General features: G+C 35.5%; 1 protein-coding gene across 1 annotated transcript in view; it reads right to left on the bottom strand.

Moving 5' to 3' along the window:
- The window catches only part of IQCM (IQ motif containing M), a 362,431-nt gene that overhangs the window by 269,128 nt on the left and 66,817 nt on the right, over window positions 1-26,486 (bottom strand). The gene's annotated exons all lie outside the window — the stretch shown is intronic.

Here is a 26,486-nt window from a genome sequence, read left to right on the forward strand (position 1 = left end):
AGCATGAACGATTAGAAAAATCAGTTAAGAATAAATTTAACAAATAGCATGTAAAACCTTACATAAAAATAAAGTATATATTTTACAAACATAAATATTGCTGAGAGATTAAAGACTTACATAAATGAAGAGATACATTATGCTGATGGATTGAAGACTTAATGTTAACATTGTTGTTTTATATCCCTCAAGCGATATATAGATTCAAAGCAAAGCCAATTATAATCACAGCCAGCACTTTTTCTGGAAGTTGACAAGATAACTTTAAAAATTTGTTTGGAAAAACAAAGGAACAAGAATAGTTAAAACAGTTTTGAAAAGAAACAAAATTGGAGGATGTATACCACATAATTTCAACACATACTATAAAGCTACAGTAATAAGATAATATGGTATTGGCAAAAGGATATATAAACAGACCAATGAAATAGAGTCCTGAAATGGACACACAAAAATACAGAGATTTTTGACAAAGGTACTCAATGGAAAAAGAAAAATCTCTTCAACAAATGGTACTACCTTAAGCAATACACAAAAATTATTTTTGAAATGGAATCATAAGTTGAAACATAAAAGCTAAAACAACAAAGCTACCTGGGAAAAAGTATAGAATATCTCCACAACATTGGGACCAGCAATGATTTTTAAAGAAGACGCAAAGCACAAGTCACAAAAGAGAAAATGAAAAATTGGACTTCATCAAAAATAAAACCTGCTCATAAGAAAAGGCAAAAAGAAAAAAAAGCAAGTTATGCACTATGAGTAAATATTCACGACGCCTGACAAGGAGCTAAATCCAGAATATATAGACTCTTACAACTCAGTAACAAAAAAAACAAATCACTCTATTTTAAAAATGGGCAAAGGAATGAGATCTTGCCATTTGTAACGACGTGGATGGACCATTTGTAACGACGTGGATGGAACTGGAGGGTGTTATGCTGAGCGAAATAAGTCAATCAGAGAAAGACATGTATCATATGACCTCACTGATATGAGGAATTCTTAATCTCAGGAAACAAACTGAGGGTTGTTGGAGTGGTGGGGGGTGGGAGGGATGGGGCGGCTGGGTGATAAGACATTGGGGAGGGTATGTGCTATGGTGAGTGCTGTGAATTGTGCAAGACTGTTGAATCACAGATCTGTACCTCTGAAACAAATAATACAATATATGTTAAAAAAAAAAAAAAAAAGAAGAAGAAGAAGAAGATAGCAGGAGGGGAAGAATGAAGGGGGGGAATAGGAGGGGGAGAGGAACCATGAAAGACGATGGACTCTGAGAAACAAACTGAGGGTTCTAGAGGGAAGGGGGTGGGGGGATGGGTTAGCCTGGTGATGGGTATTAAAGAGGGCATGTTCTGCATGGAGCACTGGGTGTTACATGCAAACAATGAATCACAGAACACTACAACAAAAACTAACGATGTAATGTATGGTGATATAACAATAAAAAATTTTTTTAAAAAGGGCAAAAGACACAGACACTTCACAATAGATATACAAATGGAAAATATGCATGTGAGAAAGTGCTCAGCATCAATAGTCATCAAGCAGAGGAATGCAAATTGAAACCTCGAAGAGCTACCCCCACTGAAATGGCTTAAATGAAAGAGACTGACAACAAATGTTGGAGAATGGGGGGCAACCAGAACACTTACACACAGCTGATGGAAATGTAAAATGATTTCACCACTTTGTAAAACCCACTTTCCTTCTTAGTTAAACATACATCTATTCTGTAACCCAGCAATTCCGCAGCCAGGTATTAATCCAAGAAAAATGAAAACATAGACCCACACCAATACTTGCACCAAATGTTACTGGAAGCTTTCTTCATGATAGCTAAAAACTGGAAACAATTCAGATGTCCATAAACAGGAGAATGGACAGCTACACTGTGGTATTATTAAGCAATAGCAATAAAAAGAATGAACTACTCTTTCTCTCTCCCCCAACTCTCTAAAAAAAAAAAAAATTGGGGATTGTGGTGTCTGGGTGGCTCAGTCGGTTAAGTGGTCAACTCTTGATTTTGGCTCAAGTCATGATCTCAGGTTGTGAGATCAAGCCCCACTACAGGCTCTGCACTGGGCCTGGAGCCTGCTTAAGATTTTCTCTCCCTTCTCCCTCTGCCCCTGACCCCTCTAGAAAAAAAAGAAAAAAAAAAGAAAAAAAGAATGAACTGGTACATGCAACAACATGGATACATTTCAAAAACATGCTAAATGTGGTGCCTGGGTGGCTTAGTTGTTAACCGTCTACCACCGGCTCAGGTCATGATCCCAGGGTCCTGGGATCCAGCCCCACATCGGGCTCCCTGCTCAGCGGGAAGCCTGCTTCTCCCTCTCCCAATCCCCCTGCTTGTGTTCCCTTTCTCGCTGTGTCTCTCTCTGTCAAATAAATAAATAAAATCTTAAAAAAAAAACAACATGCTAAATGAAAAACGTCAGACAAGAAAACATACGTGCTGTATGTTTCCATTTATATGAAATTCCCAAATTGGCCAAACTAAACTATGACAATAGAGATCAGGTCAGTGCTTAATTCTAGAAGCAGAGAGTAGAGTAGGGGTAGATTGATTGGGTCAGACAAAAACTTTCTGGAGTGATAGAAATGCTGTGTCTTGATATCCATTTCTTAAAACTTAATGAATGGTACCTTTGAGATGTGAGCATTTCACTAAATATAGTTGTATTTCAATAAAAAACAAAGATAAATTAAATATTCTATGTGCCTTCTATTAGCATCTTCACATAAGCAATTTATATTACTCATGTTATGGTGTCAAATCAAATTTAAGTTATAATCCTAAAAGGTTAAAAGCTCCTCCCAACTATGGACTCTGAGAAACAAACTGAGGGTTCTAGAGGGGAGGTGGGTGGGGGGATGGGTTAGCCTGGTGATGGATATTAAAGAGGGCATGTGGGCGCCTGGGTTGCTCAGTCGGTTAAGCATCTGCCTTCAGCTCAGGTCATGATCCCAGGGTCCTGGGATCGAGTCCCGCATCGGGCTCCCTGCTCTGTGGGGAGCCTGCTTCTCCCTCTCCTTCCCACTTGTGCACTCTATCTCACTATCTCTGTCTCTCTCTCTCAAATAAATAAAATCTAAAAAAAAAAAAAAATTTAAAGAGGGCATGTATTGAATGGAGCACTGGGTGTTATACGCAAACAATGAATCATGGAACACTACATCAAAAACTAATGATGTAATGTATGGTGATTAACATAACATAATAAATTTTTTTTAAAAAGGGGGGGAAGCTCCTCCCAAATACTTTAAAAGTACTTTCTAATTTAAAGTTCATCTTCAGAATAAATCAGTCAAAAAACAGATCATTTCAAAATCTAAATAGCCTAGTAGTTTTTCTGGGAATAAGCTCTTATTCTTCCGCTAGCAAATGCAACAAATTTTAAAAATCATTTTTTAAGTAAGGCATTGAGGTGGTTTTCCGTTAAGGAGAATCAGTATTGTGCGTATTTTAAATTAGCATGGAAGAATCTTTTTAACTTCAGAATTTCTGCAATATTATACAATTCAAGTTATTAATATTCCATTATAAAAGTAGTAATCAAAGCTCAGCACCTCACAGTTTATACTTAACTTCTACATAGTCTTGTCTGATTCTCATATTTACCATGAATAGTAGATAAAAGAGGAATTTTCTTCCTCATTATAAATAAGACAAAACATTGGCTTTCTCTTCTTTTACTGTTCTTCCTGATCTTGCTTGAAATTCTTGTTTAACTATTTTCCTCTTTGATTCCTTAAATTCTAACAATATTTTCTAACTCTAGCATCTCCCTTTAAGGCTTTGTCCTTAATTAAGATCCCCACTTTTCCTAAATAAATTATTCTTTTTATCCAAGTATTTGTTTTTCATTTTGAGGCCAATCTTTTGATACAAAGGCAATTTTAATGATGCCAAAAATATATTAAAAGATTTTTAGCAACTAGACATCTTTGGTGTATCCTTCAGAAAAGATTTGTTCTCATTTTCATTGATAATTAAAAACCTAACTGACAAAACAATAGAAAAACAGAAAATTAAAGAGTAATGAGTGAATTACTATAATTTTATTTAGCCATTTTACTTATTATTTTTCTCTACATCAATTTATTAATTCTAATGGAAAATGTTTTTAAAGACCTGTGTTATTAGAATCACACATAATCCTATCTATTTTTAATTATGTATTATTTCAAAAACACTAAAAATTGAAAAATATAAATACCGTTTTAAAAATTCATGCTCTACAGATTAATTGTGGAAAACCACTTTCATTCACATACAACTAAATGAAAATGGTTAGGGGACAATTAAGATCATGAAAAACATAAGAATTCTTTTTAAAAGTCTATGTGTTCTCCCAATTTTGTAAGTGGGAGATAAATGGTCTCATTTTTTAAACCACAATAAGAGAAAATGCACCAGTCATTTAAATATTTTTTCAATACATTTCTGAACCAAATTTTGCCCCACAGAGGAATTTAAGACAAAAATTAGAAACCTGGGAAAAGAAGACTTTATAACATTCAATTATACTCATTTTCATGCATTAGCCTTCGATTTTTTAAGTCAGATAAGCTTGCAAAATATTCTATAGCACACTTGGTCATGAATTATTAAATCTAATTTTCAAAACTTTTGCCAGAGAAACTACCTTAATTGTAATAAAGGGATTGTAAATCTGGTTGGAAAATCGACTGGAAAAACAGGCAAATTAAGGAATAAGATCTTGCTTTCTGTATTTTAAAAAATAGTTCAAAAGTCACTGTAAGTTAATTAACCAATATTAAAATTTTGCCTATCAAGGACAAAGTTAAATTCTCAGTGTGTATATTCAGGAAGAAATACTCCAAACAGTGAGGAGAAAGAAAGAGAAAATTAAAAAGCAAGAAAAACAAAAACTACCTTCAGGAAATGCTCTCACAGAGGTTTGCTTTATAGGACTGATGGTACAAGTAATTAGTATGACAATTAATAAATGGCACTTTGAAGAACTGCTACTAAACCCCAGTAGATCTTTAAGTCAAACCACCTTGGCTTTTATTTGTTTTTAAGCAACAGAATTATAGTTTGCCATCATAGTTTCATTACCTCATGTTTAAAAGATTGATATGTATGAAATGCTTGAAAGAAACATCCCTTACATACACTGTATTTCCCAGTGGACATAGCTTAGCACAAACTGATAAAAATGAAGGGTCATAAAATAGAAAATCCATTTTCATACTCATTGGTGTGTAATTGAATAGATTCTTTGAATAGTTGCTATAAATTAATTCCAACTTAAAAGCAATGAAATATTTTACCTTTTGCAAAGCAGTCAGGAATGACAAAACTATTCTTTTCCCCCTTTAGCAAAGAAGGGACATTCTGTGATTTCAACAGTTATTGCCTTCATCTATCTAAACTATAATCCCATCTCATGGACTGCACAGGAAAATTTGGAGCTCCTTCAAAGCTCAATCATCCAAATACAACAGACATTCTCATTGGTGTAAAGTATATTTTAGAACACTAGGATATTTTTCCAGGATATTAAATTTGAAGAATGACTGACTTTGGTTTCCTTATGAGTTAGGACATAGTAATGAATAGTTCTCCTCAGATTTAGGATAGATTCAAAAATACATTTAGGGACACAAATAGGTCTACGGGTCCATAAAATTTGTATCAGCCGTTGCCATATGTATTAGAGAGAAAAAACACATCAGTTATTTTTCTTAATTAGGAATAATAAATGTGGTTACTTAACAGAACTCACACACAACAGAGTATCTACCACAGAGAGGTTTATGTTCTAAGACATTTACATTCAGTAAGAGTAGCCTACAGATCAGAGCTTACTTTTTTTTTTTTACTTTTTTTTCTTATACCTCTTTTTTTACAGAAGTGTTATTTACCACCGTTACACTCACTCAAGCAAGCAATACTTACTAAACCTTAGGAATAATAATGTAGTGTTGTTTTCTTCAGGGCTAAATACATTGTTACACCTAGTATTTCAGTCCGATACATGGTTTTATTGTCTACAATCCCAGCAGGTATTTATTTAGTATTTACCAGGTGCAGCTAAACACTGAATGTTTACTATGTGCCAGGCATGTGCTAAGTGTTGAGACTACAAGATGAACAAGACACAGTCCCAGGCTTTGAGAATACAGATTCTATTAGGGAAAGTAAATAAAGACAACTCACTACCACTTTGAAGTAAGTGTTTACTAGATGTATGTTGTGGAGGTTCGCACAGAGACAAAGCAATTCTACCTGAGGAGTCCAGGGATAACTTCACAGGTGATGATTGGACACTTGAGCTGGATACTAAAGGATGATGAGTAGCTCTAGCAGGAGGTGGAAGAGTTTCCATCTCACAGAGGAGGACAGCAATAAAAATGAGTTAGGGCTCTGAGTCCTACATTCTCAGGGCACTCAAATGCTCTTGGAGATACAGAGTACTTGAGACTTAGTTAGCCAGACTGGAGGGTGTAAGTGAGAGAACTTAGTCAAAATCCATAAGTTGCCCATGATATCCAGAAAAGCTGACCAGCCAGGACAAAACTGGCAGTCAGGGATTTCTTAAGAAATGTAACTGATGGGGGGTGGGGGAACCTGGGTGTCTCAGTCTGTTGAGCATCAGACTCTTGGTTTCCACTCAGGTCATGATCTCAGGGTCGCAGGATCAAGCCCCATGTCAGGTTCTGTGCTTGAGATTCTCCCTTCTTCTCCCTCTCCCTCCACCTCTGCCCCTCCCCCTGCTCAAATCCTCTCTCTCTCTCTCAAATAAATAAAATTAAAAAAAAAAAAGAAACCTAACTGATGATTTAACAATGTGGCGTTTTCCTAGATGCTATAACTAGAAACTTCAAATAAATCTCTCCAATGGATTAACTTCAGATTCCTATTTTAAACCCTGAGTTTACTCTGCCTTCCTACTGTTATATTTCCTAGCATAATTTTACAATAACTGATGAGAAGTTCAGGACTTATCCTTTGTATTTAATGGCCTCTCTGGTAGTAAAATGGTCTGGATGCACAGTCACCAACCAACTCAGTTTGCACAAGACTGCCTCTATTTTAGCACTCATTGTCACAAACCCTGGGAACCTCCTCAGTCCAGATCCAACTGGGCCAGTTGATCACTCTAAGACTTCCCACTCCCAAGGCGCTAGCAGAATAGGTACACAGCATTGCTTTTCATAGTGAATTTTTTCTTTTAAAAATCTACTATTTTAAAATGTAACATACACAAAGCACATAAATTAATATGTGTACAATTTTTAACAAATAGTGGACCACATAGTACCAGAAACAATATATATGCCACCACCCCGGAACCCTTCTTTCCTAAAATGTTTTTCTTCCCCCAAGAATTAATTCCTTTCCTGAATTTTCTTGTAAACATTACTTTGTCTTTTTAAAATAAATTTGCCAATGGTATCAAACTGTAAAACTTAGCTTTACCTTTTTATTTGAACTTCATCTACCAAAATGCTTTTATGTTTTGCTTTTAGTGCTAGCATTATGTTTATAAAACTCATCCACGTTGCTACGTGTGGATGTAGGTTGTCTACTTTCTTGCTGTATACTCTTCCCTTGGATGCATTTACCATAACTTTTATTCATCATTGTATTGGTGATGACATTTTGTTTCTAGTTTCAGGTTATTACAGACCATGCTGTTAGGAATATTCTTGTATGTGCATTCTGGTGCAATGTGTGCAAGAGATTCCCTAGGGCTGTACTAGTGAAAAGTATGGTCAATGAATTAACAGAATCATCATCACCTGGGAGCTTGATAGGAATACAGATGCTCAGGTCCTAACCCAGACCTGCTGAATCAGAATCTCCATTTTAACAAGATTCCTTTGAACATTAAAGCCTGTGTGAATGACATGCAGTACAGGATGAGAAGCACCATTCTACAGCATAAGCTAAGGAGTGGAATCACTGCAATTAAGCTTTACTTGACACCAGCAGGGGGAGAGTTCCCAGCCTTCCACATCCTCATCAACACTTTGTACTGTTAGTCTTTTAGATCTGTAACGATCTGGTGGGTGTGATCTGGAATCTCCTAGATTTCCTTTGCATATACCTAATCACTAATGAGGTTGAGCACTTATTTATAAGTTAATAAGGGATTTGGATATCCTCATTTCAAATTTCCTTTTCCTGTCTTTTGTCCAGGTTTCTACTGGTTTGTTTCTCATTTTCTCCTTAGGTTGAAAAAATTTGCTATATATGCTGGGTTTTAGAGAATTGGTGGTTATATGTATTGGGATTACTTCTCCCATTCTGTGCATTGTCTTTTTACTCTTTATGGTGCATTTGATGAACAGAATTTCTTAATCATGATATTTGTAAGCTAACCAGTTTTTTTCATTTATGTTTTGTGACTTAGTGTATTATTTAAGAAATCCCTCCCTACTCCAAGGTCCCGGATGTATTTCCCTATACTTTCCATGAAAAAAATTCCCATTTCTTAACTTTTTATTGAAATACAATTCATACAGAAAACTGAACATGAGAATTCAGCTTAATAAATTTTCACCAACATCCTTGTGAATCATGAGATTTCTAGCAACTAGAAACACCTGATGTTCCTTCCCCTTTAGTCACGACTCCTCAAGAATAAGACAATGTGAGATAATTGTTCAATTTTGCCTTTTCTAGTACAATGTATTGGAAAATCCCTTTTATTTCCACTCATATGCCCTGCCACCTCTTTAGTATGTCAGATACACATGTGAGATATAGATCCCTTGGCAAACTCACAGCCCCAGTCTGGCCTGATGGTCACTTTCCACAGTCCTTGCAATAGAAAGATCACACTCCAGGCCTTCCACCAGCACTGGCACCCTGACGCCCTCTGCTCATCTATCCTCTCCTGATGTGGACACCAGGCATTTCAGGCCTCCCACCTACACAGGAGCATACCCAGTGCCCCGGCACACCCGTGTGCCTGTGTGCCTGCCCCTGCAGGTTCATGTGCAACCCAGAAGGTTGCTTCCCTCTTGACCATCTCTGACCCAGGTACACAGTGAACTTTTCTGCCTTCTAGCGGGCTGCAACTACATCTTCTCCAGTGTAGGGGCAGGAAGCCCCTTCAAAGTCTTTCCATCCTCGGATGATCTCTCTCAGCCTTAGGATACACTGTACAATTCTCTTACATCTCTTTTATCATGACTTAATAACTCTTTATATCAAATGTCCCTGTTTAAATCACTGGTCACTCCATGTCTCCTGATTGGACCTAGACTAAAATAAATCCTTTATATTTTTGAAATATAAATTTTAACATCTTCTGAAATATGAAATTAGAGCTTTTTATTCTTTGAATGCTTGATAGAAATTGCCAGTGAAGCCATCTGCCCCAGCAGTTTTCGTGGAAAGATTTTTCACAAAGAATTATTTTTTTTGAAGATTTTATTTATTTATTTATTTAGAGAGAGCATGAGCCAGGGCAGGAGCAGAGAGAGAATCTCAAGCAGACTCTGCGCTGAGTGCAAAGCCAAAAGGGGGGTCTGGGCAGGGGACTCGATCCCATGACCCTGAGATCATGACCTGAACGGAAATCAAGAGTCAGACGCTTTACCAACTGAGTCACCCAGGCCTCCTGAGTTACTTTCTTTAATGATTATAAAAGTCTAAGTTTTGTACTCTTTCGTTGAGTCAGGGTGGATTATATTTTTCCAGAAACATTCTTCTTGGGTCTACATTCTCAACATTTCTGTCATAACATCTTCCCTCTCTTCTTCTACATCTATGATATAGCACCTTTATCACCTTTTGCATTATTTTCTTAAGATTAATTTATTTTAGGGCACCTGGGTGGCTCAGTCGGTTAAGTGTCTGCCTTCAGCTCAGGTCATGATCCCAGAGTCCTGGGATCCAGTCCTGCATCAGGATCCCTGCTCAGCGGGCAGTCTGCTTCTCCCTCTCCCTCTGCCCCTCTGCCTTGCTTGTGCTCTCTCTCTCTGTCAAATAAATAAATAAAATCTTTAAAATATAAATATTTAATTTATTTTAAAGAGGGGGAGGAGGGGCAGAGGAAGAGAGGAAGAGAATCTCAAGCAGACTCCTCCTGAGCACGGAGCCTGATGCAGGGCTCAATCTCACAACCCTGAGATAATGATCTGAGCCAAAATCAAGAGTCAGATGCTCAACCGACTGAGCCACCCAGGTGTCCCTCACCTTTTATATTCTTAACATTAGTAAAAGGATTGATATATATATACTATGCTAACAGAGATCAAAAGAAAGCTGACAAAACTTTTACTTCAACTTTCTATATTCTATGTTTTAAATATATCTCATACATAACATAGAGTTGACTTTTTTCCCTACACTCTAAAATTCTTTGACTTTTACTGGAATATCTCTTTTCATTTATTTTCAATGAGTAATATTTTCTCAAATAAATAAAATAAAATCTTCTAAAAATAAATCTATATTTTCCTTTGAATTTCAGTTCTTCCTTTTCAGATCATTTTTCTTGTCCTGAAGTACATCTTTAGTATTTCTTTCATGAGATTCAGTTGGTCATAAACACTCAGTTTTTGTTTATTTAATTATGTCCTCATTTAACCTCTTTTTTTAAAAAAGATTTTATTTACTTATTTGAGAGAGAGAAAGAGAGCGCACAGAGGGAGAGGGAGAAGCAGACTCCCCACTGAGCAGGGAGCCCAAAGGGGGGCTTGATCCCAGGACCCCAAGATCATGACCTGAGCCAAAGGCAGATGCTTAACTGACTGAGCCACCCAGGCGCCCCTTCATTTAACCTCTTGAAAGATATTTACTATGCCTATAGACTTTTAGACTAGCAGGTATGGCTGTAAGCACACTGAGGTTATTATTCCACTATCTTCAGGCTTTCATTGTCACTGTTGAGAAATCGGTTATCTTACTGCTCTTGCTGTGGAAATAATTTTTCTCCCTCTTTTCCTTTTCTCTTTCTTTCTTTCTTTCCAACTGGCTTTTTAAAATTCTTTTTGTTTGGTTTTCTTTATCTTCACTATGATTTCAAAGTGTATGATTCTTTTTATTTATCCAATTTAGGATATATTAGACTTTTTAAATCTGAGGATTGGTGTCTTCCATCAGTTCTGGAATAATCTCAGCCATTATCTCTTTAGATATTGCCTTTGCCATATTGCTAAGAGGCGATATGCACACCTCCTCAGACTCTGATCATATATATATTAGATCTCTTCATGGTATCACTCTTGCCTTCTCTTCTGTATTTTGCTATTTGTCTTTCTATTGGATTCTGGGTAATTTCTTCTAACCCTTCTATCAGTTCACTAGGTATCTGTTCTGCTGCATCCAACATGCTACCAAATATGTTCACTGCCAATATAATTATTGTGTTTCTGTTTTCTAGAATTTCTGCTCTTTCTATTCCAAATTTATGTCACTTTTTATAACTTCTTATTCTCTACAAATACCTTCAACTTCTCATTTATTCCCTTTAAACACACTGGTATAATTGTTTTAATATCTAAATCTGATAATTCCAATATCTGAATCTGAATGAGTCTTTTACTATTGTCCTTTATTCCAATTGGTTCTTATACTTTTTCCATTGTTTTCTCATGTGTTTAGCTATTACTGACTCATTGATTGATTTTTAAGGGCAAGGTCTTCGTCCTTAAAAAATAATATAAGTTCCCCTTAGTCAGTAGGGTTTTTCATTTCCTTCTACCAGCCAGTTGGAAATCAACTTAAACTAAGTCATAACTTGAGGATCCCTCACTAAGGTAGGCTATGTGTACATGAGGTACAAATCCATGCAAGACCCTGTATGTGGCCACAACTCAGAGAACTTTCTTCCATATTTTTCTTTTCTGTTTAGCAATGAGGCAATTTTAAAAAAGCAAAAAAAAATAAAAACAAAAAATAGTTCCTGTAATTGATGGAGAAGGAATGGGTTTCATTCTAGTTTGCTCTTTCCCTGGCTTAATGTGGGGAGGCTTTTTTGTAAAAATCTCAAAAAGACAGAGTCTAAACCTGACACTGTCTTCCTTATCCACATGCTTACTTTTCCCAACTATGCAGCATCAATAATGCCTTCATGGCATAAACAGGTTTGGCACTCCAATATTCTGCTTCCCACTCTAGTTATAGATGGTCAAAGAAAAATTGGCCTGTGGCATTCCCCACTGTCTTTTTAGTTCTTCAGTGACTTTTTTAATACAGTTTTTAAAACATAATTTTTCTAACATATTTTATTTCAAAAAGGATACTTTATCCAAATAATATTTCCTCATCCCATTATGTGAAATAAGTGTCTCATCAGAATTGTTAAATTATTAAAATCCAAGTTTAATAGACTTCATTTATCCACAAACTAAAACAAGATGCTATTCCAATGTCCACATTTCCTTGGCTACATGGTAACATATTTTATAGTCTTATATACATATTTATCTGTCCATGAATAGATAACTAAGTAATGCTGGACTATATTTATATCTCCTGTGATATTAATCACTGGCAGGTCTCCAAACACCTTTTTCCCAATTTAGGAATGATACAAATGTAAACATGGTATTAAAATAAGGAAATCAATATGTCTCAATGGTTCAATATAACTGTCATAAAATGCACAAAGTTTGTGTTTTTTAAGAATACTTTAGAGTTGTTTCACAACAACTTTGTTTATCTGTTAAAAAATAGTGAGTTAGAACAATCAGCTAATCTATTATCTACCGAAAGATACTACCCCCTATGCTCTAGGTTGAATTGTGTCCCCCAAAAAAATATATGTTGAACTCCTAACCCCCAGTACCTCAGAATGTGACTTTTTTTTTGGAAACCAAGGTCATTGCAGATATAATTAGTCAGATTAAGATGAGGTCATAGTGAAGTAGAGTGGGCCCTTAATCCAATATGACTCATGTCCTTATAAGAAAAGGAGAAACACACAGACATACAGGAAGACAGCAATATAAAATCAGAGGCAAAGGCTGGTATTATGCTGCCACCGGACAAGCAGCACCTAGGGATATCACAAACTGGAAAGGGGAGGAAGGATCCCCCCTTCAAGACTTCAGAGGGAGCATAACCCTGCTAACACCTTAGTTTCAGATTTCTGGCCTCCAAAACTGTGAGACAATAAATTTCTGTTGTTTTAAGCCATTTAGTTTGTGGTAATTTGTTACAGCAGCACTAACAAACTAATAAACCCTATTAAAATGTTATTGTAAATTTTACATCTTACCAGTAACTTCTGAGGAAGTTATTAGACTATCATTTAACATAAAAGTACAGTAATAATATGCTTTCTGTTAAAGATTGATGTATGAATTGTATTTCTCTCAGGGAGGCTTACTTGTTGGCATTTGCTTGAGTTCCTAAAAATATTATCACACCTTCTGGTTTGTAAATTGTGGAGTAAAAATACAATCTTAGCCCCTTCTTCTCTTGGAAATAGTCCAAAGCCAATCATAAAAATTAAACATTAGAAAAGCAAATTCCTTTGATGAAATCAGAAGCCATCTAAAATCCAGAAGCACATTATATAAGACAGAACTTCCAAATATAAGTGAAAACTACATGAAAGTGCAAGAAGAGGAAATTAAAGACACCACAGTTGCTGATCTCAGGTAATGCAGAGAATAATTCTCCAACATAAGTAACCACATCTTGGGGAGCAAACCCCTTTGGGGGAAAAATGGAAATAAGGTGTTTATTCTGACAACAGAAGTGCACTGAACCACATTTTCACAAGGTCTCAAGAAGTTGGGAAGGTGGGACTGACTGAATGAGAAATCACATAAATGAAGCAGATTTTCAGGACTCAACCTCCAGTTGAAGTGGAGGGTAAGGAGAGACATTCAGCAATGTGAGCTGTCCTTCAGAGTGGAAATAAAATGGCTGGGGAGAAGCAAAGGCTAAAAGAACTCATGCACACCATAGATCTGTGTCATTAAAAGTGTTTTCCATTAACCTGGAACACTGCTCTGGCCACTCCTATCTGCAAACCTCCTATAAATGGCTGGTCCAGGAAGAATGCACCCCATTTCAAAGTGAGTAATCATCATCATCATCATCATCATCATCATCATCATCTAGCATAAAATATATACCAAAATACTGCAGAAGCAAACAAAATGGAAAAGGTATTTTTAAAAATTACACATGAATACCATAAGAAAAGTGCTGCCAGGGGGAAAAAAAAGGTGAAAAATATTGCCACAAGAAAGATAAACATTTTGACCAAACATATTGCTTAAGAAAGGTTTTGGAGGAAAAAATATAATTGCTTCTATTTAAAGAATACTCAAAAAAATGGATATAAAAGCTGAAGAAAGATATGGTGACACAATAGAGATCACTGCTTGAGTTGATGCAGCCCAAAAAGACGTAAAGGGAAAAAGATTAAATTATTTGCAGAAATGAAGACGGAGTATGGGGCACTGAAAATAGGATTGATAAAAGTGAACATGAAACATAAAAAAGAAAGTTTAAAGGGATCAGAAGAAAAATGATAGACACAGGAAACAGGCGAAAGAAGAAAAGAAACAAAGTAATAGAATAAAAATATATTAAAAACATAGTTTAAGAAATAAACATTGAAATAAAATAAGATTAGAACCTTCAAATTGAAGGACATACTTTATATCAGGAAAAAAAAATTGTCACAGCATAATGCTCACCAAAACATATCTCAGAAATATTACAAGAATTCAGAAATAAAAAATCCTTTGAATAGCCAGGCAAAAGAACAATATACCTATAAAAAGCAAAGCTGCAAACTAAAAGGCAGAAGAGAAATGTCTATGAAAAATGAGCATGATGTAAGAATTTCATCCTAGCCTAGATGACACAATCAATAAGTAACTAATCAAAATTTTGAGAATGAAAAGAAGTTGGTAAATGACATAAGTAGCTGATTTCCACATCTTTTATAGTCAAGGGGAATAATTCTCATTTGGAATTAGTAAATCACTTGGTACAAAAATAGGTATATTTAAAGTATGAATACCATGTATACTCTTTTTTAAGTTTTTATTTAAATTCCAGTATAGTTAACATACAGTGTAATATTAGTTCCCAGTGTACAATACAATGATTCAACACTTCCATACAACATCCAGTGCTCATCATAACAAGTGCCCTCCTTAATCCCCATCATCTATTTAACCCATCTCCCCACCAACCTCCCCTCTGGTAACCAACACTTTGTTCTCTATAGTTAATAGTCTGTTTCTTGATTTTGCCTCTCTTTCTGTTTTTTTTTTTTTCCCCTTTGCTCATTTCTTTTGTTTCTTAAATTCCACATATGAGTGAAATCATTATCATGTATACTCTTAATGTATACCTATACACTAAGAAAAAAACATATCTGATAAAATTGGGTGGTGGATAAAGGAGACAAGAAGGAAGAATAAATAGATACAAATTCCATTACTGTTCATAGGAAAGAGTCATAGTTATATATAAAGAAAGTATGTCTTCCACTTTTGAAATATTAACTGCTATGGGAATTGACTTCCTGTCACAAACAGCTAAAAAACTAGACAAAAGACTTATTATAAATAGATGGTAATTAGAAGCATGTGGTACTCTTCTAAGACTAGACAAACAGATCAATGAAACAGAATAAGACACAGCAACAGATCTATGCATATGTGGACATTTAGTATATGACAGAGGTGACCCAGAAGACCACTGGGTAAAGAGAGACTTTTCAATAAATATGTCTAGGACAATTGAGCGTCACTATGGCAGTGGAGAGTGGGGAGATTGGGGAGGGAATGAAACTGGACCCTTCTCTCACACCTTACACAAAAATACACTTCAAAAATCTTAAATCCTAAATATAAACATAAAAACTATGAAAATTTAGAAGACATTAATGGACATTAATTTAATGACCTTTAGGTAGTGAAGGTTTTACACTGAAGTTCACAAACAAGATACAAAAGGAAATAGTCATAAAGGAAACACTGATAAATTCAATTTCTATTTGTCAAGGCACCATAAAAGAGTATATGAAGACAAGCCATAGAGATAGAGAAATTTTTTTCAACACATGCAACTGACAAAGACACAGTTTATGAAATTAAATGAGAAATTTTTAAAACTCAATAAGAAAAAGGCAACAACTCAAAAGAAAAATGGAAAAAAGTAATTAAACAAGATTTTTTTTAACAGGAAATCCAAATGGCCAAGAAGCATATGATAAGAGTGTTCAATCTCATCAATAATCAGAGAAATTAAAATTTAAAAAAAAATTTAAAGATTCATTTATTTATTTGAGAGAGAGTGTGTGTATTTGCACATGCACAGGGAGGGGAGGGGCAAATGGAGAGGGAAGGAGAGAGAATCTCAAGCAGACTCCCTGCTGAGCACCGAGCCCCAGAAGGGCTTGATCCCAAGACCCTGAGACCCCCAACCTGAGCTGGAACCAGGAGTCAGACCCTTAACCACTTCCACCACCCATGTGCCCCCAGTGTTTAAAAATTTTTAAATATGTGGGGCGCCTGGGTGGTACAGTCAGTTAAGCATCCAACTCTTGATTTCAGCTCAGGTCGTGATCTCAAGGTCGTGGGATAGAGCCCCCATTTGGACTCCATGCTCAGTGCAGGGTCTGCTTGAGATTCTCTGTCCCTCTCCCTGCCCTCTTGCTTGTGCTCGCTCTCTGTTTCTCTTTAAAATAAATAAATAAATCTTTAAAAAAAAGTTTTTAAACACTGAATCCCAACTGATAGGCACAAATTTACAATTTTAACAATTTCAAATGCTGAAGAGGATGTAAAACAATGAGACTGTTTATTCCCTGCAAGTATGAACATGAATTAGTACCAACCTTGGAACACTGGAATTATTGAGAAGTTTAAGGTATACATAACCCATGAACCAGAAAATTCTCTCCTTAGTATATACCCTAGAGAACCCCTTGCAGATGCACAATGGCAGACATACACAGTAGTACCGATACAGCCCTAAAGTGAAAACAACTCAAATGTCCATCAAGGTAGACTAAATATTACATGATATATTCCTAAAATGGCATACTGTACATTAGTGAAAATGAACAAGCTACAGTAGTCCGTAATAGCATGGAAAATTTTTGCAAGCAGTATTGAGCAAAACAGACAGGGCATAAGAAATATATGCAGTACAATTTAATTCATATAAAATTTTTAAATAGGCACAAATAATTATCATGCTGGGTGGTAATACTAGAGAGAAAAGCATGGAAATTGTTATCACAAAACCAAAGCCGGTGGTTAACACTGAGGGGTGAGTAAGAGTGTTCTAATTGGGAAGAGACCGGGTGGGAGTGGGGGTACTGCTCACACAGGGTTAACTTTATAATTATTCATCACATCATACCAGATTTTCATTTATTCATTGGTCTCTCTCAGTCTATCATAGCAGGTTTTATTTGCAATATATTGTTGTGCTCTCTTGAGTATGGGAACACTTGCTGGGTGAGTGCAGATCCTCAGGAGTGCAGGTTGCACTCATTCACCAGATGCTCCTTGCTCTACAAACACAAATGGGACAGAGGGTGTCTGCAGTCACTAGGCTGGAACCTGGGAGTGGGTGCTCAAGACTCCACCCCGGGAGGGGAGGACAGGTAGGGAGGCACGAGTTGGGACCACTTGTGAATTAAGGTTCCAAGCTTCCAATGCTTATTCTATTATCCTATCAGACTCACTTACAAACCACAAATTTAAAGGTAAGTTACTAAGAAGTTCAAGAGGGTGACCACAGAGCATTAATCCCCAGAACTGATTCCCTTCTGAGGGCGGAGTCCTGTGTGACAGCAGTGTCACATGCCCATGAAGCCAGCCCCCTCACCATACATGTATATTTTCTGCACATCTCAGCATATGTGTTGTATTGTGTATGGGTATGTGTATGTGTGAATGGAGGAAAGAAAAGAACAGATCACGCTTCTATTTCTTACTGCAAGTTCCTGAGCCGTAGGTGAGGTCTGAGCAGAAGGGAAATAAGAAGATCTGAAGTGATTATGCCATTAACTTTTTAAACTATCAGACTGAAGCTTATTTACCAAAATGTTCATACATCTGAATGTAGACCTGCGTGTTTAAAGGATGTTTTATAAATTAAGTATTAAATATTTATAATTAAGATCATGGGCAATTAATTCCACAGCATGCTAAGCGATTTAACATAACTGTCCTTGGCTATAATCCTGATGCCAAGAACCTTCTACTCTGATTCTAGTTTCTTTCTTTCCACTCGCTTTAACTGAAAAAAAATGTAATGTTTGGTGGGGCAATTTATAAGATCTAATAAAAGTGGATACAAATAGATTATGTCATCTAATGTATGACAATTCAGATTTCCAAAGGGAAATGAGATGGAAAGAAACCAAGTAGGTGTTCTACCTTTGTTACCCTCATTTAATTCTCTCACAATAATACTGAAAGACACTACAAATATCTCATTTCTGCAAAAGAACACTGAGGTTGGGAAGGGTAAATATCCTTACCAAGATCATCCATCTAGTAAGTGGATATATATTTTCTGATCAGACTACAAATTTGTATGCCTATCTTTGCTACCTTTTTTTCTTCTTTTTTTTTTTAAACATTTACTGTCCATTTACTATGTGCCAAGCATGAGGGATCGATGTCCACTGCAACCCAAAATCCAAGGTTGTGTTCTTAGTCCAGTAATGTGTGGCTATGTGCACTTGAAATATGGCTAGTATGAATTGAGTTGTGCTGTATTTTAAATCATACACCAGATTTCAAAGACAGTAAGAAAAAAGGAATGTAAAATATGATACTAATAATCTTTCATATTGATTATATATAAATGGTAAATTTTATATATATTAGGTTAAAGTAAATGTGTTTAAAATTTATTTCATCTGTTTCTCTTATTTAATGTGGCTACTAGAAAATTTATATTATAAGTATGTCTCACATTTTATTTCTATTGTACATCATTGGTCTAAAGATGCCCTTTCAGTCTTGCTTCAAGATACACAAATGAATTACCTACTTGTGATTATTAAATGTTATATTTCAAGATTATTTTGAATAAGAAGTATCTGTAATACACTATGTAATGTATCTTCCTGCCACCATCAATATTTATAGATGATATATTTAATCTCTTGAAATTTCAGAAATTAGCTTAACTAAAAGTAGCTAAACCCTGTTGGTTTTCCTTTTCCTGATAGAACATACAATGAACAGAGAGAGATACCTGGATTCAAGACACAGGTATTCCTGTAATGGAATGAAAAGGGCTTTTTCACATACCTCAAGTATCTCTTTGAGATTTGCTGAACACTTTTAATATCATAGTATGCATTTCTCCCAGCATGAAAATTTTTTATTATTTAGAACTGGGTATATTAAAAACACTTTTTATGGGGCGCCTGGGTGGCTCAGTCGTTAAGCGTCTGCCTTCGGCTCAGGTCATGGTCCCAGGGTCCTGGGATCGAGTCCCACATCGGGCTCCCTGCTCGGCGGGAAGCCTGCTTCTCCCTCTCCCACTCCCCCTGCTTGTGTTCCTGCTCTCGCTATCTCTCTCTCTGTCAAATAAATAAATAAAATCTTAAAAAAAAAAAAACAAACACTTTTTACATTTTCCTACAGAAGATGAGCCAAGGTACATTTTCAGACATAAAACACTTGTATTTTTATGAAATGTCTATTAACGTGAGCAGTGGGGAATAATGTAAGAAAGCTATCTTTCCTATTATATTGTTACATACTGAAACAGCAATACAAATAATTTATAATTCAACATAAAGGCTAACACTCTAAAACTGTACATGATATAGTAACATTATTGATAAACTTGTAAGACTGATTGAAAATGTACTTCTAAAAATATGTACAATAGTGAGAAATACCATATTTAGATTACATGGGATCAGATGTAGAAAAACTCTCAAAAATCACACAAATTTACACAACTCTTTAGTTCATAACATTGTATGTACTACAAATTACTCATTTTATAAGCCCATCCTATATTGAATCACTCTGTTTTATCATGAAATATAGCCATAAAATATCCCAATGTTAGGGGCACCTGGCTGGCTCATTCAGTGGAGAATGAGACTCTTGATCTCGGGGTCATGAGTTCAAGCCCCACGTTAGGTGTGGAGTTTACTTAAAAAAAAAGAAAAGATATTGAAGAAATTATCCCAATTTTATATTTAAAGAGCAAAATATTCATAAATACATATAAGACAATATGAACATATATAAAGCAATACAACAAAATGGAATAAGAACTGGAAATCAGAAGCCTGATACTTGTGAGATTTGACCTACTTGCAAACTTTTTAATATTTAGTTTCTTCATCTGAACAATGGGAAAAGTTAGATCAGCTATGCCTGAATATCCCATGAGAATCAAGGACACAATATGTAAAAAGAAACTTATTACCAGTAAGGAATGATACAAATATTATTATTATATTAAGAACAAATTTATTCTATTATTTTATTATAAACATCTATCCTTCAGTTGATGTTTTTAGTAGCCATTGAGGCAAAAAATAAAATAACAAAAATATTTGAAATATCTTAAGTTTCAGCTTTTTCAAATCATTTTTAGAATCGCCTTGGTATAAAATAATAATTGACATTACATCAATAAATGAAAATACTTATGAGAAGGTACTTGATGATCACAGTAGAATTGGGGGAGATAGGTGACCACAGAATCAAAAAGGCAAGAAGCGACAGTCTAGGGCGCCTGGGTGGCTCAGCTGGTTGGGCAACTGCCTTCAGCTCAGGTCATGATCCTGGAGTCCCTGGATGGAGTCCCACATTGGGCTGCCTGCTCAGCGGGGTGTCTGCTTCTCCCTCTGACCCTCCCCGTTCTCGTGCTCTCTCTCTCTCAAATAAATAAATAAAATCTTTAAAAAAAAAAAAAAGAAGTGACAGTCTAAACGTACACAAGGCAAGCATCATCTCCCTCCCACTCCACCTGTTATAATATAGTGGATTCCTGAATAAAACTGAATCTATTTAGAATGTTTAGAACTTATTATTTTGGGGCAAGAAAAAGCACCTTATGAAAGATAGCAAAAAGGGAACCAAGAAGAAAGTGATTGATCCATTTTCTAAGAAAGATTGGTATGATAGAAAGGCACCAGCTATGTTCAATATAAAAAATATTGGGAAAACACTAGTCACGAGAACTCAAGGAACCCAAATCGCATCTAATGGCCTCAAGGGTCATGTTTTTGAAGTGAACCTTGCTGATCTGTGGAATGATGAAGTTGCACTTAGAAAATTCAAGCAAATTACTGAGGATGTTCAGGGCAAAAACTGCCTGGCTGATTTCCATGGCATGGATCTTACCCATGACAAAATGTATTCCATGGTCAGAAAATGGCAGACCATGACTGAAGTTCATGTTGATGTCAAGACTACTGATGGTTATTTGCTTCATCTATTTTGTGTTGGTTTTACCAAAAAAAACTAACAATCAGATTCAGAAGACCTCTTACACTCAGCACCAACGGGACCTCCAAATTCAGAAAAAGATGATGGAAATCCATGACCTGAGAGGGGCAGACAAATGACTTGAAAGAAGTGGTCAATAAATTGATTCCAGACAGCACTGGAAAAGACATAGAAAGACTTGTCAGTCTATTTATCCACTCCAGGATGTCAGAAAAGTAAAAATGCTCAAGAAGCCCAAGTTTGAATTGGGAAAGCTCTCCATGTGAAGGTAGTAATTCTGGAAAACCTACTGGGGATGAGAACAGTGCTAAAGTTGATTGAGCTGATGGATAGGAGCCACCAGTCCAAGAATCTGTTTAAAATTCAGACATTTAATGGTGAAAAAAAATCTTGTGATGTTTAAAAAAGAAAAAGAATTTATTATTTTTAAAAAATCTACTTTCCATTTCTACAATGAGTTGAAAATGCCTCTCTAACCCCTTCCCTTCAGTTGGCTTCACATAGTGTCCAAAGGCAAGAACAAAGAACATGGTGTTTCCTCCTCTGATAAACTGAGTGCTGTGGACTGAATTGTGTTCCCCCCCAGACTCATATGTTGAAGCCCTTACCCCCAGGGTGATAGTATTTGGAGATGGTGCCTTTGGCAATTAGGTTTAGATGAGGTCACGAGGATGGGGCCCTCATGATGAGATTATTGCCCCTATTAAGATCGACCAGAGAGCTCTCTCCCTCTCTGAATGTGTGCTCTCAGAAAAGGCCATATGACAAAACAGACAGAAGGCAGCTGTCTGCAAGCCAGGAAGAGAGCTCTCATCAGAACCTGAACATGCAGACACTTTCAGCCTCCAGAACTGTGAGAAAATATTTCTGCTGTTTTAGCCACCCAGTCTATGGTATTTTGTTACAGCAACCCAAGCTAACTAGTTCCTGAATAACCTCTGATGGGGTGGGCAGGTGAAGAAGCTCGAGTTTTCTGCACTGGCACATGGGTGAGAATTCCCTTATAGTTGTTGAGAGAAAATGAAATGGATGCTCATGTCCAATTAATGAAAGAAAACTATTATCTTAGACTTAACTAGAAAAAAAAATTTAAGTATTGCCGCTAGGTTTTAAAAAGATGCAAAGGAACAAAATTGGAAGGAAATAAACCAAGTTGTTAAGCATGGCTGTCAGAGGGTAGTGGCATTAACGGACAACATTTTTCTTTTTTAATTTTTTTTCCAAATTGTTCTTTAATATGTTTCTATGTATTTTTATATTTATTTATTTTTAAAGATTTTATTTATTTATTTGACAGAGAGACGGAGAGAGGGAACACAAGCAGGGGGAGCGGGAGAGGGAGAAGCAGGCTTCCCGTGGAGCAGGGAGCCCGACATAAGGCTCGACCCCAGGACCCTGGGATCATGACCTGAGCCGAAGGCAGACACTTAATGACTGAGCCACCCAGGTGCCCTGTATTTTTATAATAGAAAAAAAAAATGAAACCTAACATTTGGCTAGTGATCTCAATACAATATGAGTCTAACAGCAAGGGTTTTGTTTATTTTAAGCTATCTTCACAAGGGAACAAAAGCTATTTATAAAGCATTTTTTGAGTTCCAAAATGTCTACCTTTCTATTGGCTCTTTTTAAAGGGGAAGCGTTGCCCTCCTAAAACTCAACCCTTTTATTGAGAGAAGATTCTGTCACAGTAATTGAGAATAATAATACCATATGTAACATATTTTAAAAAATGTTCATTGTGGGATGCCTGGGTGGCTCGGTCAGTTAAGCGCCTGCCTTCGGTTCAGGTCATGATCACAGAGTCCTGGGATCGAGTCCCACGTTGGGCTCCCTGCTCAGTGGGGAGTCTGCTTCTCCCTCTCCCACTGCCGCTCCCCCTGCCTGTGCTCTCTCTCTCTCTGACAAATAAATAAATAAAACCTTTAAAAAAATAAAAATGTTCATTGTAATGAGTAAATGCTGAAGGAAAATCAAATAATAAATATTAGGTTCTCAAAGAAAGTGCTCACTCAGAGCTGACCAATATGAGAGCAGGAAAATATAATGTTTAATAGAAATTCATGAAATAGAAAGGAATACACTACAAAGAAAATAAGAAAACCTAAAAGCTGTTTCTTCTAAAATAAATAAATAAATAAATAAAAATAAATAAAGTTGACAGACCTTCAGCGCAAATGACCCAAGAGAAAAAGGAAGGGAATGTGGGAGAGAGAGAAAACCTAAATAATTAATATAGAAAATTAAAAAGGAGACATCAGTATAACTGTTATTATGGACAACTTTATGGCAATACTTTTGACAATTTAGACATATTTCTACAAACATAACTTACAAAAACTGACAAAAGATGAAAATAGTTTCATCAGTCATAATTTTATTAAAGACATTTAATCTGTGATTTTAAAATTCCATATAAAGAAATCTCCAGGCCAGGTGGCATCAATACTGATTTTCCCCCAACATTTAAGAAAAAAATACCACAATCTTACACAAATTCTTCCAGACAAACAAAGAGGGAATAGGGAATCTTTTCCAACCTATTGTATAATGTCATTACCTCAATGCCAAATCCTGACAAGAACATTATAAACAAGGAAAATTACAGGTCATTTCTCTTTTCAATGTAAGTTTAAAAATCCTCAACAGAATATCAACAAATTAAATTCAAGTTAGGTTTATTCCAAGGTTGAAGAATAGTTTAACATCTGAAAATCAATGAGCATAATTCATTACATTAAAAGAACAAAGGGGAGAGATCATATAATCATCTTAAGAAATCAAAATAAAATCATCTGATAAAATTCAACATTGACTCATGATAAAAACCTCTTAACTAAGCAAGAACTTTTAAAAATAATATAGAGAGGCTTTAACAAATACTACACATTATACTTAATGCTTATATATATATATAAAAAATGATTCCTTCTGAGATAGGAATTGAGAAAAGAAAGCTGCTCACCATTTCTGTGTTACATTGTGCAGACAGAGGGGTTAACAAATGCTATAAAGTAAAAAAAAATAAGAAAATGTCTAAAATAGAAAGAACAAAAAACTGTCATCATTCAAGGACAACATGATTGTGTATTTAGAAAATCTAGAAGGATCAACAGATAAACCAGATAAACTATTAGAAGTTATGCTAATTTATAAAGTCCGTAAGATATAAGGTCCATGTAAAAAAGATCAACAGTATTTCTATATCGTAGAAAAGCGGGTAGGGTCTGAAATAAAATTTAAAATAGCATTTAAAATAGAACCAAAAATGTCAAATGCATAGAAATAAATCTAAAAAAAGATGCAGAAAACTATCAAATATTATTGAGACTTTAAAAAGGCCTATATATATAAAAGGATATATCATCTGTATTTCATTCTGAAAAATTATGTTTCTTTCAATTCTTGATTTACCTGGAGGCAGATAAATCTAAACAAACATCATCTTTATATTAACTATTATGGCATGGCTTGTGAGATTAAAGTTAAAAAAAGACAAAATTGAAATAATGTATAATGATAGTAAGAAATTCAGAATAGAGAAAGAACAAACCAGCAAGTACTTCATAGTCACTTTTTTGTCCTAAAGAAGGTAACATTTGTGTTAAATTTTACTATATTTAAATTGATATTATTTATCAAAGACACCTTAAAGAAAGTGAAAAGACTAGCCACAGTATAACTAACAAAGGATTAGTATCAAAAATTTAATAGAACCCCTCCAAATCTAGCAATCTAGGGTGGAAGCAAAAGGATAGGATTCTGGAAGGGCACATAAGTAGATGTAAATAGCTATCAATATTATTAAAAAAAAAATAGAAAATAAAAAATAAAAGAGCGCAATCCATGAACAAGTGATAATAATGCATCATGATAAAAAGGAATTCTATTAATCTAATTCTGGATTCCTGAGGCCTAATAAATACATGTATGCATATATATATGACTGATTGATTGATAAGGAAAGGGAGAGAAGTGATACCAATGTTTTGTTGTTTGTTTGTTTTAACTAGGAAAGTTCTAAGCTACCAAGAACAGGTATGAGCCCTAAAAAGAAACTACTCTAAATAATATTAATTATTATTTCTTATGGAATCAGACTTTCTTATATTTTCTGGTTTTATTATTTTGATGCTTTCCTGCCAGTTCAGCCAGGTTTTTAATCTTATCTTTTAATATTTAACCAGCATTTTTAAGTGTTCTGTACCCAAAAGTCTTTCTCTGCATAGTTGTTCACCATGTTCTCAGAAACACACACACACACACACACACACACACACACACACACAGAGCTGTATTTTTTTTCAGCTATATTTTTTATTCAAAATGAAAACAACATATTTGAGCTCCATGGGTGAAAATATTTATTCTAATAAATTAGATAGATTTCTTCATTAAATAGAAAAAAAATAAATATGAAAACTGGTACCAGTCTTTTAGAAAATAAAATAGTATCTTCACTCATCCAACAAAATATAGTGAGTACTTCCTACATGCCAAGAATGATTCTGGATCCAAGGGATTTAGTAGTGAATAAATCAGTCAAAACTATCTGCCTTCATGGAGCTGATGTTCTAGCAGGAGGAGGCAGACAAAATCAGATAAATAAAAGAAGCAACATGTCCTGAGACCTCAAGTGTTAGAGATCAAAGTAAAGCAGGTGAGGTAAACCAGGCTGGCAGGAATGGCCTCACTAATAAGGAGGCATTTGGACAAAAGCCCAAAAGTGGTCAAGGAGTGATGCTTTCCAGGCAAAGAGAACACCACCTACAAAGTTCCCGCATTGGACATATTAGATTTGAAGTGCCTATTTAAAAGTCAAGTAGAAATGCTGATTAAGCAGTTGAATGTGAGCTGGAGTTCAGGAGAATAACCAGGCTGGAGATATGTTTGGAGTCATCAGCATATAAATGATATTTAAAGACACAGATTGGTTGAAATTACCAAGGGAATGAGTATATCTAGAGAAGAAATTCAAAAATTTCCGACCAGACCTCTATGAGCACTGAGGGCCCCAAGACTCTTAGTGGGACTAAAAATATTGTTAGAGTTTAAAGGTGATC

Source organism: Halichoerus grypus, chromosome 3, assembly GCF_964656455.1.
Source record: "Halichoerus grypus chromosome 3, mHalGry1.hap1.1, whole genome shotgun sequence".
Lineage (NCBI taxonomy): Eukaryota > Metazoa > Chordata > Mammalia > Carnivora > Phocidae > Halichoerus > Halichoerus grypus.